Genomic DNA, 13,142 nt, shown 5'->3' on the forward strand with positions numbered 1-13,142 from the left:
ACAATGTGGGTGCGATGGACCGTGACATATTTTACATTTGTGACAAATAAGGACAGCTAAAATAAAAGGATTAATGATATGCTTTGTACATCAATATATTGAAGTCTGTTTGATCTGTTGCTTGCTTTATTATGAAATGTGTTTTCAAGGCTATACTTTGTTTAAACCTTTTTGTGAGAACAATGGGAGAGTCACCAGCACTCCTTGCATGGAGAGAGATGAGATAAAGGCAGAATTAAAGAAAAAAATGTCTGGGATCAGCAAGAATGTAACCTTTAGGATCCTTGCTAAAATAGAAAGAGTCGGGAAACATCTGTACTGTGTGTAGATTCAACCATTAACTAACTAGTGTCAAACAATGATGTCAACCTGGACCAATTAGGACACTTGGAACAATTCAAAACTAATATGGTAACATCCTTGCACCACAAGAAGGATAAAAGAAAGGGTGTTACAGGACATCGTCAGCACACTTAGAGAGGGGTCAACAGAAGAACGTTGGTACTTAAAAGGAGAAGATAGAATACAGTCGAAAAAACACAGCAAGGGATGAAGAAGGAGAGAATTCCGTGCCGCAGCAAGCACAGAAACAAGAACGGGTGTTGTGTGTTACTGAATATCTATTACCATTGTTAAGTATTAACTTTGTACATCTTGGTTAAGCCTAATAAACTCTCTGACTTGGTCACATAACTTGAGTTTGTACCTTGTCGGTCTATCTTGGTCAGGAATCTAAAGGTGAGACGGGTTGGGTATTCTCTGTCTCACCTCTGTTCAGGTAACATCTACCTGAAACTTACAGCTCTTTACTATATGCATACATTGCTGTGTATTTTGTCCTCCTTAAACTTCGAAATTGTGGGCCCGTTAAATACATTGTTCTTCGTACAGTTTTCTGCGTCACTCCACTGCATAGTTCTGCCCAGTAAGCAAAAAGGATCAGTTCGCTACTGAACTCTAAAATAAAAGCAAAATACTGCAGATGCTGGAAATTTGAAATAAAAACAAGAAATGCTGGAAATACTCAGCAGGTCTGGCAGCATCTGTGGAGAGAGAAGCAGAGTTAACGTTTCAGGTGAGTGACCATTGATCAGAATATTTGCAGCACTTTCTGATTTTATTTCAGATTTCCAGAATTCACAGTTTTGTGTTTCTGTTAACACAATCGTATTGCTCAGGTACAAGTTGAAACCATTGTACAGCATTCTATTAATCAAAACGCTGGGCCAACCCAGTACAGTAAGCGATGGTGGTATAGTGGTGAGCATAACTGCTTTCCAAGCAGTTGACCTGGGTTCGATTCCCAGCCATCGCAACCTTAAATTGCAGGTTTACTTTATGTTGCAGTATTTTACAAACGAAAAAAATGTCAAAGCTTTGACAGAATTGAAATTGATAAAATATTCTTATCATCCAATCAGATTCATTCTCCCGCTTGATTGGTATCACCCTGGAGCAAGTTTGTTTCCTTCAAGTGTTTCTCCAATTTCCTATTGAAATCATTGATTGTCTCTGCTTCCACCACACTTGTGGACAGACATTGCAGTTGCAATGTAGCAGGTAAAGCAAAAAGTGCTTCCTCACATTTCCCGGCATCTCTTTCCCAAAACCATCAATCTGTGTCTCCTAGTCCTTGTACCATCAACTAATGGGAACGGGTTATCCTTGTCTAACTTCCCTACACCTGCATCAGATCTCCCCTCAATCCACATTGCTGCAAGGAGAACAACCACTTCCTTAGATAACACAATCCAGAGCAATCTATCCAAGCTTTTCAATAACAAAAGAATAGTTGTGTTGTAAGTAGTATAGATAGGAGCATAACATCAAGAGACTTTGATAGATTAACTGATTGTCTCTGCCCAACGCACCAGATTTTCTGTATCACCTGAACACTGCTCACCGCTGTGTAAAGTTTAGAGTATTTTCATGGCTTACATTTATGCAAGAACTGCAATGTTAAGGTTGGATTGTGAAGCATGACGGTCATCTTCACTGAACTATGTTAAAATGTCATGTTGAGAGATGTGTCATTGTGGAAGATGAACGTAGCCATAGGAAAAAAAAAGGCAAGTCATGTAGCTGCAGGAGAATCCACAATGTGGGCGCGATGGACCGTGACATATTTTACATTTGTGACAAATAAGGACAGCTAAAATAATAGGATTAATGATATGCTTTGTACATCAATATATTGAAGTCTGTTTGATCTGTTGCTTGCTTTATTATGAAATGTGTTTTCAAGGCTATACTTTGTTTAAACCTTTTTGTGAGAACAATGGGAGAGTCAGCAGCACTCCTTGCATGGAGAGAGATGAGATAAAGGCAGAATTAAAGAAAAAAATGTCTGGGATCAGCAAGAATGTAACCTTTAGGATCCTTTCTAAAATAGAAAGGGTCGGGAAACATCTGTACTGTGTGTAGATTCAACCATTAACTAACTAGTGTCAAACAGTGATGTCAACCTGGACCAATTAGGACTCTTGGAACAATTCAAAACTAATATGGTAACATCCTTGCACCACAAGAAGGATAAAAGAAAGGGTGTTACAGTACATCGTCAGCACACTTAGAGAGGGGTCAACAGAAGATCGTTGGTACTGAAAAGGAGAAGATAGAATATAGTCAAAAAAACACAGCAAGGGATGAAGAAGGAGAGAAGTCCGTGCGGCAGCAAGGACAGAAACAAGAACGGGTGTTGTGTGTTACTGAATATCTATTACCATTGTTAAGTATTAATTTTGTACATCTTGGTTAAGCCTAATAAACTCTCTGACTTGGTCACATAACTTGAGTTTGTACCTTGTCGGTCTATCTTGGTCAGGAATCTAAAGGTGAGACGGGTTGGGTATTCTCTGTCTCACCTCTGTTCAGGTAACATCTACCTGAAACTTACAGCTCTTTACTATATGCATACATTGCTGTGTATTTTGTCCTCCTTAAACTTCGAAATTGTGGGCCCGTTTAATACATTGTTCTTCGTACAGTTTTCTGCGTCACTCCACTGCATAGTTCTGCCCAGTAAGCAAAAAGGATCAGTTCGCTACTGAACTCTAAAATTAAAGCAAAATACTGCAGATGCTGGAAATCTGAAATAAAAACAAGAAATGCTGGAAATACTCAGCAGGTCTGGCAGCATCTGTGGAGAGAGAAGCAGAGTTAACGTTTCAGGTGAGTGACCATTGATCAGAATATTTGCAGCACTTTCTGATTTTATTTCAGATTTCCAGCATTCACAGTTTTGTGTTTCTGTTAACACAATCGCATTGCTCAGGTACAAGTTGAAACCATTGCACAGCATTCTATTAATCAAAACGCTGGGCCAGCCCAGACTAGAAAGCGATGGTGGTATAGTGGTGAGCATAACTGCTTTGCAAGCAGTTGACCTGGGTTCGATTCCCGGCCATCGCAACCTTAAATTGCAGGTTTACTTTATGTTTCAGTATTTTACAAACGAAAAAAATGTCAAAGCTTTGACAGAATTGAAATTGATAAAATATTCTTATCATCCAATCAGATTCATTCTCCTGCTTGATTGGCGTCACCCTGGAGCAAGTTTGTTTCCTTCAAGTGTTTCTCCAATTTCCTATTGAAATCATTGATTGTCTCTGCTTCCACCACACTTGTGGACAGACATTGCAGTTGCAATGTAGCAGGTAAAGCAAAAAGTGCTTCCTCACATTTCCCGGCATCTCTTTACCAAAACCATCAATCTGTGTCTCCTAGTCCTTGTACCATCAACTAATGGGAACGGGTTATCCTTGTCTAACTTACCTACACCTGCATCAGATCTCCCCTCAATCCACATTGCTGCAAGGAGAACAACCACTTCCTTAGATAACACAATCCAGAGCCATCTATCCAAGCTTTTCAATAACAAAAGAATAGTTGTGTTGTAAGTAGTATAGATAGGAGCATAACATCAAGAGACTTTGATAGATTAACTGATTGTCTCTGCCCAACGCACCAGATTTTCTGTATCACCTGAACACTGCTCACCGCTGTGTAAAGTTTAGAGTATTTTCATGGCTTACATTTATGCAAGAACTGCAATGTTAAGGTTGGATTGTGAAGCATGACGGTCATCTTCACTGAACTATGTTAAAATGTCATGTTGAGAGATGTGTCAGTGTGGAAGATGCACGTAGCCATAGGAAAAAAAAAGGCAAGTCATGTAGCTGGAGGAGAATCCACAATGTGGGCGCGATGGACCGTGACATATTTTACGTTTGTGCCAAATAAGGACAGCTAACATAATAGGATTAATGATATGCTTTGTACATCAATATATGGAAGTCTGTTTGATCTGTTGCTTGCTTTATTATGAAATGTGTTTTCAAGGCTATACTTTGTTTAAACCTTTTTGTGAGAACAATGGGAGAGTCAGCAGCACTCCTTGCATGGAGAGAGATGAGATAAAGTCAGAATTAAAGAAAAAAATGTCTGGGATCAGCAAGAATGTAACCTTTAGGATCCTTTCTAAAATAGAAAGGGTCGGGAAACATCTGTACTGTGTGTAGATTCAACCATTAACTAACTAGTGTCAAACAGTGATGTCAACCTGGACCAATTAGGACTCTTGGAACAATTCAAAACTAATATGGTAACATCCTTGCACCACAAGAAGGATAAAAGAAAGGGTGTTACAGGACATCGTCAGCACACTTAGAGAGGGGTCAACAGAGGATCGTTGGTACTGAAAAGGAGAAGATAGAATATAGTCAAAAAAACACAGCAAGGGATGAAGAAGGAGAGAAGTCCGTGCGGCAGCAAGCACAGAAACAAGAACGGGTGTTGTGTGTTACTGAATATCTATTACCATTGTTAAGTATTAACTTTGTACATCTTGGTTAAGCCTAATAAACTCTCTGACTTGGTCACATAACTTGAGTTTGTACCTTGTCGGTCTATCTTGGTCAGGAATCTAAAGGTGAGACGGGTTGGGTATTCTCTGTCTCACCTCTGTTCAGGTAACATCTACCCGAAACTTACAGCTCTTTACTATATGCATACATTGCTGTGTATTTTGTCCTCCTTAAACTTCGAAATTGTGGGCCCGTTAAATACATTGTTCTTCGTACAGTTTTCTGCGTCACTCCACTGCATAGTTCTGCCCAGTAAGCAAAAAGGATCAGTTCGCTACTGAACTCTAAAATAAAAGCAAAATACTGCAGATGCTGGAAATCTGAAATAAAAACAAGAAATGCTGGAAATACTCAGCAGGTCTGGCAGCATCTGTGGAGAGAGAAGCAGAGTTAACGTTTCAGGTGAGTGACCATTGATCAGAATATTTGCAGCACTTTCTGATTTTATTTCAGATTTCCAGCATTCACAGTTTTGTGTTTCTGTTAACACAATCGTATTGCTCAGGTACAAGTTGAAACCATTGTACAGCATTCTATTAATCAAAACGCTGGGCCGGCCCAGTACTGTAAGTGATGGTGGTATAGTGGTGAGCATAACTGCTTTCCAAGCAGTTGAACTGGGTTCGATTCCCAGCCATCGCAACCTTAAATTGCAGGTTTACTTTATGTTGCAGTATTTTACAAACGAAAAAAATGTCAAAGCTTTGACAGAATTGAAATTGATAAAATATTCTTATCATCCAATCAGATTCATTCTCCCGCTTGATTGGCGTCACACTGGAGCAAGTTTGTTTCCTTCAAGTGTTTCTCCAATTTCCTATTGAAATCATTGATTGTCTCTGCTTCCACCACACTTGTGGACAGACATTGCAGTTGCAATGTAGCAGGTAAAGCAAAAAGTGCTTCCTCACATTTCCCGGCATCTCTTTCCCAAAACCATCAATCTGTGTCTCCTAGTCCTTGTACCATCAACTAATGGGAACGGGTTATCCTTGTCTAACTTACCTACACCTGCATCAGATCTCCCCTCAATCCACATTGCTGCAAGGAGAACAACCACTTCCTTAGATAACACAATCCAGAGCCATCTATCCAAGCTTTTCAATAACAAAAGAATAGTTGTGTTGTAAGTAGTATAGATAGGAGCATAACATCAAGAGACTTTTATAGATTAACTGATTGTCTCTGCCCAACGCACCAGATTTTCTGTATCACCTGAACACTGCTCACCGCTGTGTAAAGTTTAGAGTATTTTCATGGCTTACATTTATGCAAGAACTGCAATGTTAAGGTTGGATTGTGAAGCATGACGGTCATCTTCACTGAACTATGTTAAAATGTCATGTTGAGAGATGTGTCAGTGTGGAAGATGCACGTAGCCATGGGAAAAAAAAAGGCAAGTCATGTAGCTGGAGGAGAATCCACAATGTGGGCGCGATGGACCGTGACATATTTTACGTTTGTGCCAAATAAGGACAGCTAACATAATAGGATTAATGATATGCTTTGTACATCAATATATTGAAGTCTGTTTGATCTGTTGCTTGCTTTATTATGAAATGTGTTTTCAAGGCTATACTTTGTTTAAACCTTTTTGTGAGAACAATGGGAGAGTCAGCAGCACTCCTTGCATGGAGAGAGATGAGATAAAGGCAGAATTAAAGAAAAAAATGTCTGGGATCAGCAAGAATGTAACCTTTAGGATCCTTTCTAAAATAGAAAGGGTCGGGAAACATCTGTACTGTGTGTAGATTCAACCATTAACTAACTAGTGTCAAACAGTGCTGTCAACCTGGACCAATTAGGACTCTTGGAACAATTCAAAACTAATATGGTAACATCCTTGCACCACAAGAAGGATAAAAGAAAGGGTGTTACAGGACATCGTCAGCACACTTAGAGAGGGGTCAACAGAAGATCGTTGGTACTTAAAAGGAGAAGATAGAATATAGTCAAAAAAACACAGCAAGGGATGAAGAAGGAGAGAAGTCCGTGCGGCAGCAAGCACAGTAACAAGAACGGGTGTTGTGTGTTACTGAATATCTATTACCATTGTTAAGTATTAACTTTGTACATCTTGGTTAAGCCTAATAAACTCTCTGACTTGGTCACATAACTTGAGTTTGTACCTTGTCGGTCTATCTTGGTCAGGAATCTAAACGTGAGACGGGTTGGGTATTCTCTGTCTCACCTCTGTTCAGGTAACATCTACCTGAAACTTACAGCTCTTTACTATATGCATACATTGCTGTGTATTTTGTCCTCCTTAAACTTCGAAATTGTGGGCCCGTTAAATACATTGTTCTTCGTACAGTTTTCTGCGTCACTCCACTGCATAGTTCTGCCCAGTAAGCAAAAAGGATCAGTTCGCTACTGAACTCTAAAATAAAAGCAAAATACTGCAGATGCTGGAAATCTGAAATAAAAACAAGAAATGCTGGAAATACTCAGCAGGTCTGGCAGCATCTGTGGAGAGAGAAGCAGAGTTAACGTTTCAGGTGAGTGACCATTGATCAGAATATTTGCAGCACTTTCTGATTTTATTTCAGATTTCCAGCATTCACAGTTTTGTGTTTCTGTTAACACAATTCCATTGCTCAGGTCCAAGTTGAAACCATTGCACAGCATTCTATTAATCAAAACGCTGGGCCAGCCCAGTACAGAAAGCGATGGTGGTATAGTGGTGAGCATAACTGCTTTCCAAGCAGTTGACCTGGGTTCGATTCCCGGCCATCGCAACCTTAAATTGCAGGTTTACTTTATGTTTCAGTATTTTACAAACGAAAAAAATGTCAAAGCTTTGACAGAATTGAAATTGATAAAATATTCTTATCATCCAATCAGATTCATTCTCCCGCTTGATTGGCGTCACCCTGGAGCAAGTTTGTTTCCTTCAAGTGTTTCTCCAATTTCCTATTGAAATCATTGATTGTCTCTGCTTCCACCACACTTGTGGACAGACATTGCAGTTGCAATGTAGCAGGTAAAGCAAAAAGTGCTTCCTCACATTTCCCGGCATCTCTTTCCCAAAACCATCAATCTGTGTCTCCTAGTCCTTGTACCATCAACTAATGGGAACGGGTTATCCTTGTCTAACTTACCTACACCTGCATCAGATCTCCCCTCAATCCACATTGCTGGAAGGAGAACAACCACCTACTTGGATAACACAATCCAGAGCCATCTATCCAAGCTTTTCAATAGCATAAGAATAGTTGTGTTGTAAGTAGTATAGATAGGAGCATAACTTCAAGAGACTTTGATAGATTAACTGATTGTCTCTGCCCAACGCACCAGATTTTCTGTATCACCTGAACACTGCTCACAGCTGTATAAAGTTTAGAGTATTTTCATGGCTTACATTTATGCAAGACCTGCAATGTTAAGGTTGGATTGTGAAGCATGACGGTCATCTTCTCTGAACTATGTTAAAATGTCATGTTGAGAGATGTGTCAGTGTGGAAGATGCACGTAGCCATAGGAAAAAAAAAGGCAAGTCATGTAGCTGGAGGAGAATCCAGAAAGTGGGCGCGATGGACCGTGACATATTTTACGTTTGTGACAAATAAGGACAGCTAAAATAATAGGATTAATGATATGCTTTGTACATCAATATATTGAAGTCTGTTTGATCTGTTGCTTGCTTTATTATGAAATGTGTTTTCAAGGCTATACTTTGTTTAAACCTTTTTGTGAGAACAATGGGAGAGTCACCAGCACTCCTTGCATGGAGAGAGATGAGATAAAGGCAGAATTAAAGAAAAAAATGTCTGGGATCAGCAAGAATGTAACCTTTAGGATCCTTGCTAAAATAGAAAGAATCGGGAAACATCTGTACTGTGTGTAGATTCAACCATTAACTAACTAGTGTCAAACAATGATGTCAACCTGGACCAATTAGGACACTTGGAACAATTCAAAACTAATATGGTAACATCCTTGCACCACAAGAAGGATAAAAGAAAGGGTGCTACAGGACATCGTCAGCACACTTAGAGAGGGGTCAACAGAAGATCGTTGGTACTTAAAAGGAGAAGATAGAATATAGTCAAAAAAACACAGCAAGGGATGAAGAAGGAGAGAAGTCCGTGCGGCAGCAAGCACAGAAACAAGAACGGGTGTTGTGTGTTACTGAATATCTATTACCATTGTTAAGTATTAACTTTGTACATCTTGGTTAAGCCTAATAAACTCTCTGACATGGTCACATAACTTGAGTTTGTACCTTGTCGGTCTATCTTGGTCAGGAATCTAAAGGTGAGACGGGTTGGGTATTCTCTGTCTCACCTCTGTTCAGGTAACATCTACCTGAAACTTACAGCTCTTTACTATATGCATACATTGCTGTGTATTTTGTCCTCCTTAAACTTCGAAATTGTGGGCCCGTTAAAAACATTGTTCTTCGTACAGTTTTCTGTGTCACTCCACTGCATAGTTCTGCCCAGTAAGCAAAAAGGATCAGTTCGCTACTAAACTGGAAAATAAAAGCAAAATACTGCAGATGCTGGAAATCTGAAATAATAAGAAATGCTGGTAATACTCAGCAGGTCTGGCAGCATCTGTGGAGAGAGAAGCAGAGTTAACGTTTCAGGTGAGTGACCATTGATCAGAATATTTGCAGCACTTTCTGATTTTAATTCAGATTTCCAGCATTCACAGTATTTTGTTTCTGTTCACATCATCGTGTTGCTCAGGTGCAAGTTGAAACCATTGTACAGCATGCTATTAATCAAAACGCTGGACCAGCGCAATATAGTAAGCAATGGTGGTATAGTGGTGAGCATAGCTGCCTTCCAAGCAGTTGATCTGGGTTCGATTCCCGGCCATCGCAACCTTAAATTGCAGGTTTACTTCATGTTGCAGTATTTTACAAACGAAAAAAATGTCAAAGCTTTGACAGAGTTGAAATTGATAAAATATTCTTATCATCCAATCAGATTCATTCTCCCGCTTGATTGGCGTCACCCTGGAGCAAGTTTGTTTCCTTCAAGTGTTTCTCCAATTTCCTATTGAAATCATTGATTTTCTCTGCTTCCACCACACTTGTGGACAGACATTGCAGTTGCAATGTAGCAGGTAAAGCAAAAAGTGCTTCCTCACATTTCCCGGCATCTCTTTCCCAAAACCATCAATCTGTGTCTCCTAGTCCTTGTACCATCAACTAATGGGAACGGGTTATCCTTGTCTAACTTATCTACACCTGCATCAGATCTCCCCTCAATCCACATTGCTGGAAGGAGAACAACCACCTACTTAGATAACACAATCCAGAGCCATCTATCCAAGCTTTTCAATAACATAAGAATAGTTGTGTTGTAAGTAGTATAGATAGGAGCATAACTTCAAGAGACTTTGATAGATTAACTGATTGTCTCTGCCCAACGCACCAGATTTTCTGTATCACCTGAACACTGCTCACAGCTGTATAAAGTTTAGAGTATTTTCATGGCTTACATTTATGCAAGAACTGCAATGTTAAGGTTGGATTGTGAAGCATGACGGTCATCTTCTCTGAACTATGTTAAAATGTCATGTTGAGAGATGTGTCAGTGTGGAAGATGCACGTAGCCATAGGAAAAAAAAAGGCAGGTCATGTAGCTGGAGGAGAATCCAGAAAGTGGGCGCGATGGACCGTGACATATTTTACGTTTGTGACAAATAAGGACAGCTAAAATAATAGGATTAATGATATGCTTTGTACATCAATATATTGAAGTCTGTTTGATCTGTTGCTTGCTTTATTGTGAAATGTGTTTTCAAGGCTATACTTTGTTTAAACCTTTTTGTGAGAACAATGGGAGAGTCACCAGCACTCCTTGCATGGAGAGAGATGAGATAAAGGCAGAATTAAGGAAAAAAATGTCTGGCATCAGCAAGAATGTCACCTTTAGGATCCTTGCTAAAATAGAAAGAGTCGGGAAACATCTGTACTGTGTGTAGATTCAACCATTAACTAACTAGTGTCAAACAATGATGTCAACCTGGACCAATTAGGACACTTGGAACAATTCAAAACTAATATGGTAACATCCTTGCACCACAAGAAGGATAAAAGAAAGGGTGTTACAGGACATCGTCAGCACACTTAGAGAGGGGTCAACAGAAGATCGTTGGTACTTAAAAGGAGAAGATAGAATATAGTCAAAACAACACAGCAAGGGATGAAGAAGGAGAGAAGTCCGTGCGGCAGCAAGCACAGAAACAAGAACGGGTGTTGTGTGTTACTGAATATCTATTACCATTGTTAAGTATTAACTTTGTACATCTCGGTTAAGCCTAATAAACTCTCTGACATGGTCACATAACTTGAGTTTGTACCTTGTCGGTCTATCTTGGTCAGGAATCTAAAGGTGAGACGGGTTGGGTATTCTCTGTCTCACCTCTGTTCAGGTCACATCTTCCTGAAACTTCCAGCTCTTTACTATATGCATACATTGCTGTGTATTTTGTCCTCCTTAAACTTCGAAATTGTGGGCCCGTTAAAAACATTGTTCTTCGTACAGTTTTCTGCGTCACTCCACTGCATAGTTCTGCCCAGTAAGCAAAAAGGATCAGTTCGCTACTGAACTCTAAAATAAAAGCAAAATACTGCAGATGCTGGAAATCTGAAATAAAAACAAGAAATGCTGGAAATACTCAGCAGGTCTGGCAGCATCTGTGGAGAGAGAAGCAGAGTTAACGTTTCAGGTGAGTGACCATTGATCAGAATATTTGCAGCACTTTCTGATTTTATTTCAGATTTCCAGCATTCACAGTGTTGTGTTTCTGTCAACAAAATCGTGTTGCTCAGGTGCAAGTTGAAACCATTGTACAGCATTCTATTAATCAAAACGCTGGACCAGCACAGTACAGTAAGCGATGGTGGTATAGTGGTGAGCATAGCTGCCTTCCAAGCAGTTGATCTGGGTTCGATTCCCAGCCATCGCAACTTTAAATTGCAGGTTTACTTTTTGTTGCAGTATTTTACAAACGAAAAAAATGTCAAAGCTTTGACAGAATTGAAATTGATAAAATATTCTTATCATCCAATCAGATTCATTCTCCCACTTGATTGGCGTCACCCTGGAGCAAGTTTGTTTCCTTCAAGTGTTTCTCCAATTTCCTATTGAAATCATTGATTGTCTCTGCTTCCACCACACTTGTGGACAGACATTGCAGTTGCAACATAGCAGGTAAAGCAAAAAGTGCTTCCTCAAATTTGCTGCATCTCTTTCCCAAAACCATCAATCTGTGTCTCCTAGTCCTTGTACCATCAACTAATGGGAACGGGTTATCCTTGTCTAACTTACCTACACCTGCATCAGATCTCCCCTCAATCCACATTGCTGTCAGGAAAACAACCACCTACTTGGATAACACAATCCAGAGCCATCTATCCAAGCTTTTCAATAACAAAAGAATAGTTGTGTTGTAAGTAGTCTCGATAGAAGCATAACATCAAGAGACTTTGATAGATTAACTGATTGTCTCTGCCCAACGCACCAGATTTTCTGTATCACCTGAACACTGCTCACAGCTGTATAAAGTTTAGAGTATTTTCATGGCTTACATTTATGCAAGAACTGCAATGTTAAGGTTGGATTGTGAAGCATGACGGTCATCTTCACTGAACTATGTTAAAATGTCATGTTGAGAGATGTGTCACTGTGGAAGATGCACGTAGCCATAGGAAAAAAAAAGGCAAGTCATGTCGCTGGAGGAGAATCCACAAAGTGGGCGCGATGGACCGTGACATATTTTACGTTTGTGACAAATAAGGACAGCTAAAATAATAGGATTAATGATATGCTTTGTACATCAATATATTGAAGTCTGTTTGATCTGTTGCTTGCTTTATTATGAAATGTGTTTTCAAGGCTATACTTTGTTTAAACCTTTTTGTGAGAACAATGGGAGAGTCACCAGCACTCCTTGCATGGAGAGAGATGAGATAAAGGCAGAATTAAAGAAAAAAATGTCTGGGATCAGCAAGAATGTAACCTTTAAGATCCTTGCTAAAATAGAAAGAGTCGGGAAACATCTGCACTGTGTGTAGATTCAACCATTAACTAACTAGTGTCAAACAGTGATGTCAACCTGGACCAATTAGGACACTTGGAACAATTCAAAACTAATATGGTAACATCCTTGCACCACAAGAAGGATAAAAGAAAGGGTGTTACAGGACATCGTCAGCACACTTAGAGAGGGGTCAACAGAAGATCGTTGATACTTAAAAGGAGAAGATAGAATATAGTCAAAAAAACACAGCAAGGGATGAAGAAGGAGAGAAGTCCG

The 13,142-nt window shown here is 39.6% G+C and overlaps 6 non-coding genes across 6 annotated transcripts; all 6 read left to right on the top strand.

Annotated features, from left to right (window-relative positions):
* The first annotated feature begins 1,243 nt into the window (after positions 1–1,243).
* On the top strand, positions 1,244–1,315 carry trnag-ucc (transfer RNA glycine (anticodon UCC)). Its single transcript has one exon. It is a non-coding gene; the product is annotated as a tRNA-Gly (tRNA).
* A 2,024-nt stretch (positions 1,316–3,339) lies between these two features.
* trnaa-ugc (transfer RNA alanine (anticodon UGC)) lies at positions 3,340–3,411 on the top strand. Its single transcript has one exon. It is a non-coding gene; the product is annotated as a tRNA-Ala (tRNA).
* A 2,024-nt stretch (positions 3,412–5,435) lies between these two features.
* Positions 5,436–5,507, top strand: trnag-ucc (transfer RNA glycine (anticodon UCC)). Its single transcript has one exon. It is a non-coding gene; the product is annotated as a tRNA-Gly (tRNA).
* A 2,024-nt stretch (positions 5,508–7,531) lies between these two features.
* trnag-ucc (transfer RNA glycine (anticodon UCC)) lies at positions 7,532–7,603 on the top strand. Its single transcript has one exon. It is a non-coding gene; the product is annotated as a tRNA-Gly (tRNA).
* A 2,021-nt stretch (positions 7,604–9,624) lies between these two features.
* On the top strand, positions 9,625–9,696 carry trnag-ucc (transfer RNA glycine (anticodon UCC)). Its single transcript has one exon. It is a non-coding gene; the product is annotated as a tRNA-Gly (tRNA).
* Positions 9,697–11,720: 2,024 nt separating this feature from the next.
* Positions 11,721–11,792, top strand: trnag-ucc (transfer RNA glycine (anticodon UCC)). Its single transcript has one exon. It is a non-coding gene; the product is annotated as a tRNA-Gly (tRNA).
* The last annotated feature ends 1,350 nt before the right edge of the window (positions 11,793–13,142 follow it).

Source organism: Heterodontus francisci, chromosome 45 (assembly GCF_036365525.1).
Source record: "Heterodontus francisci isolate sHetFra1 chromosome 45, sHetFra1.hap1, whole genome shotgun sequence".
Lineage (NCBI taxonomy): Eukaryota > Metazoa > Chordata > Chondrichthyes > Heterodontiformes > Heterodontidae > Heterodontus > Heterodontus francisci.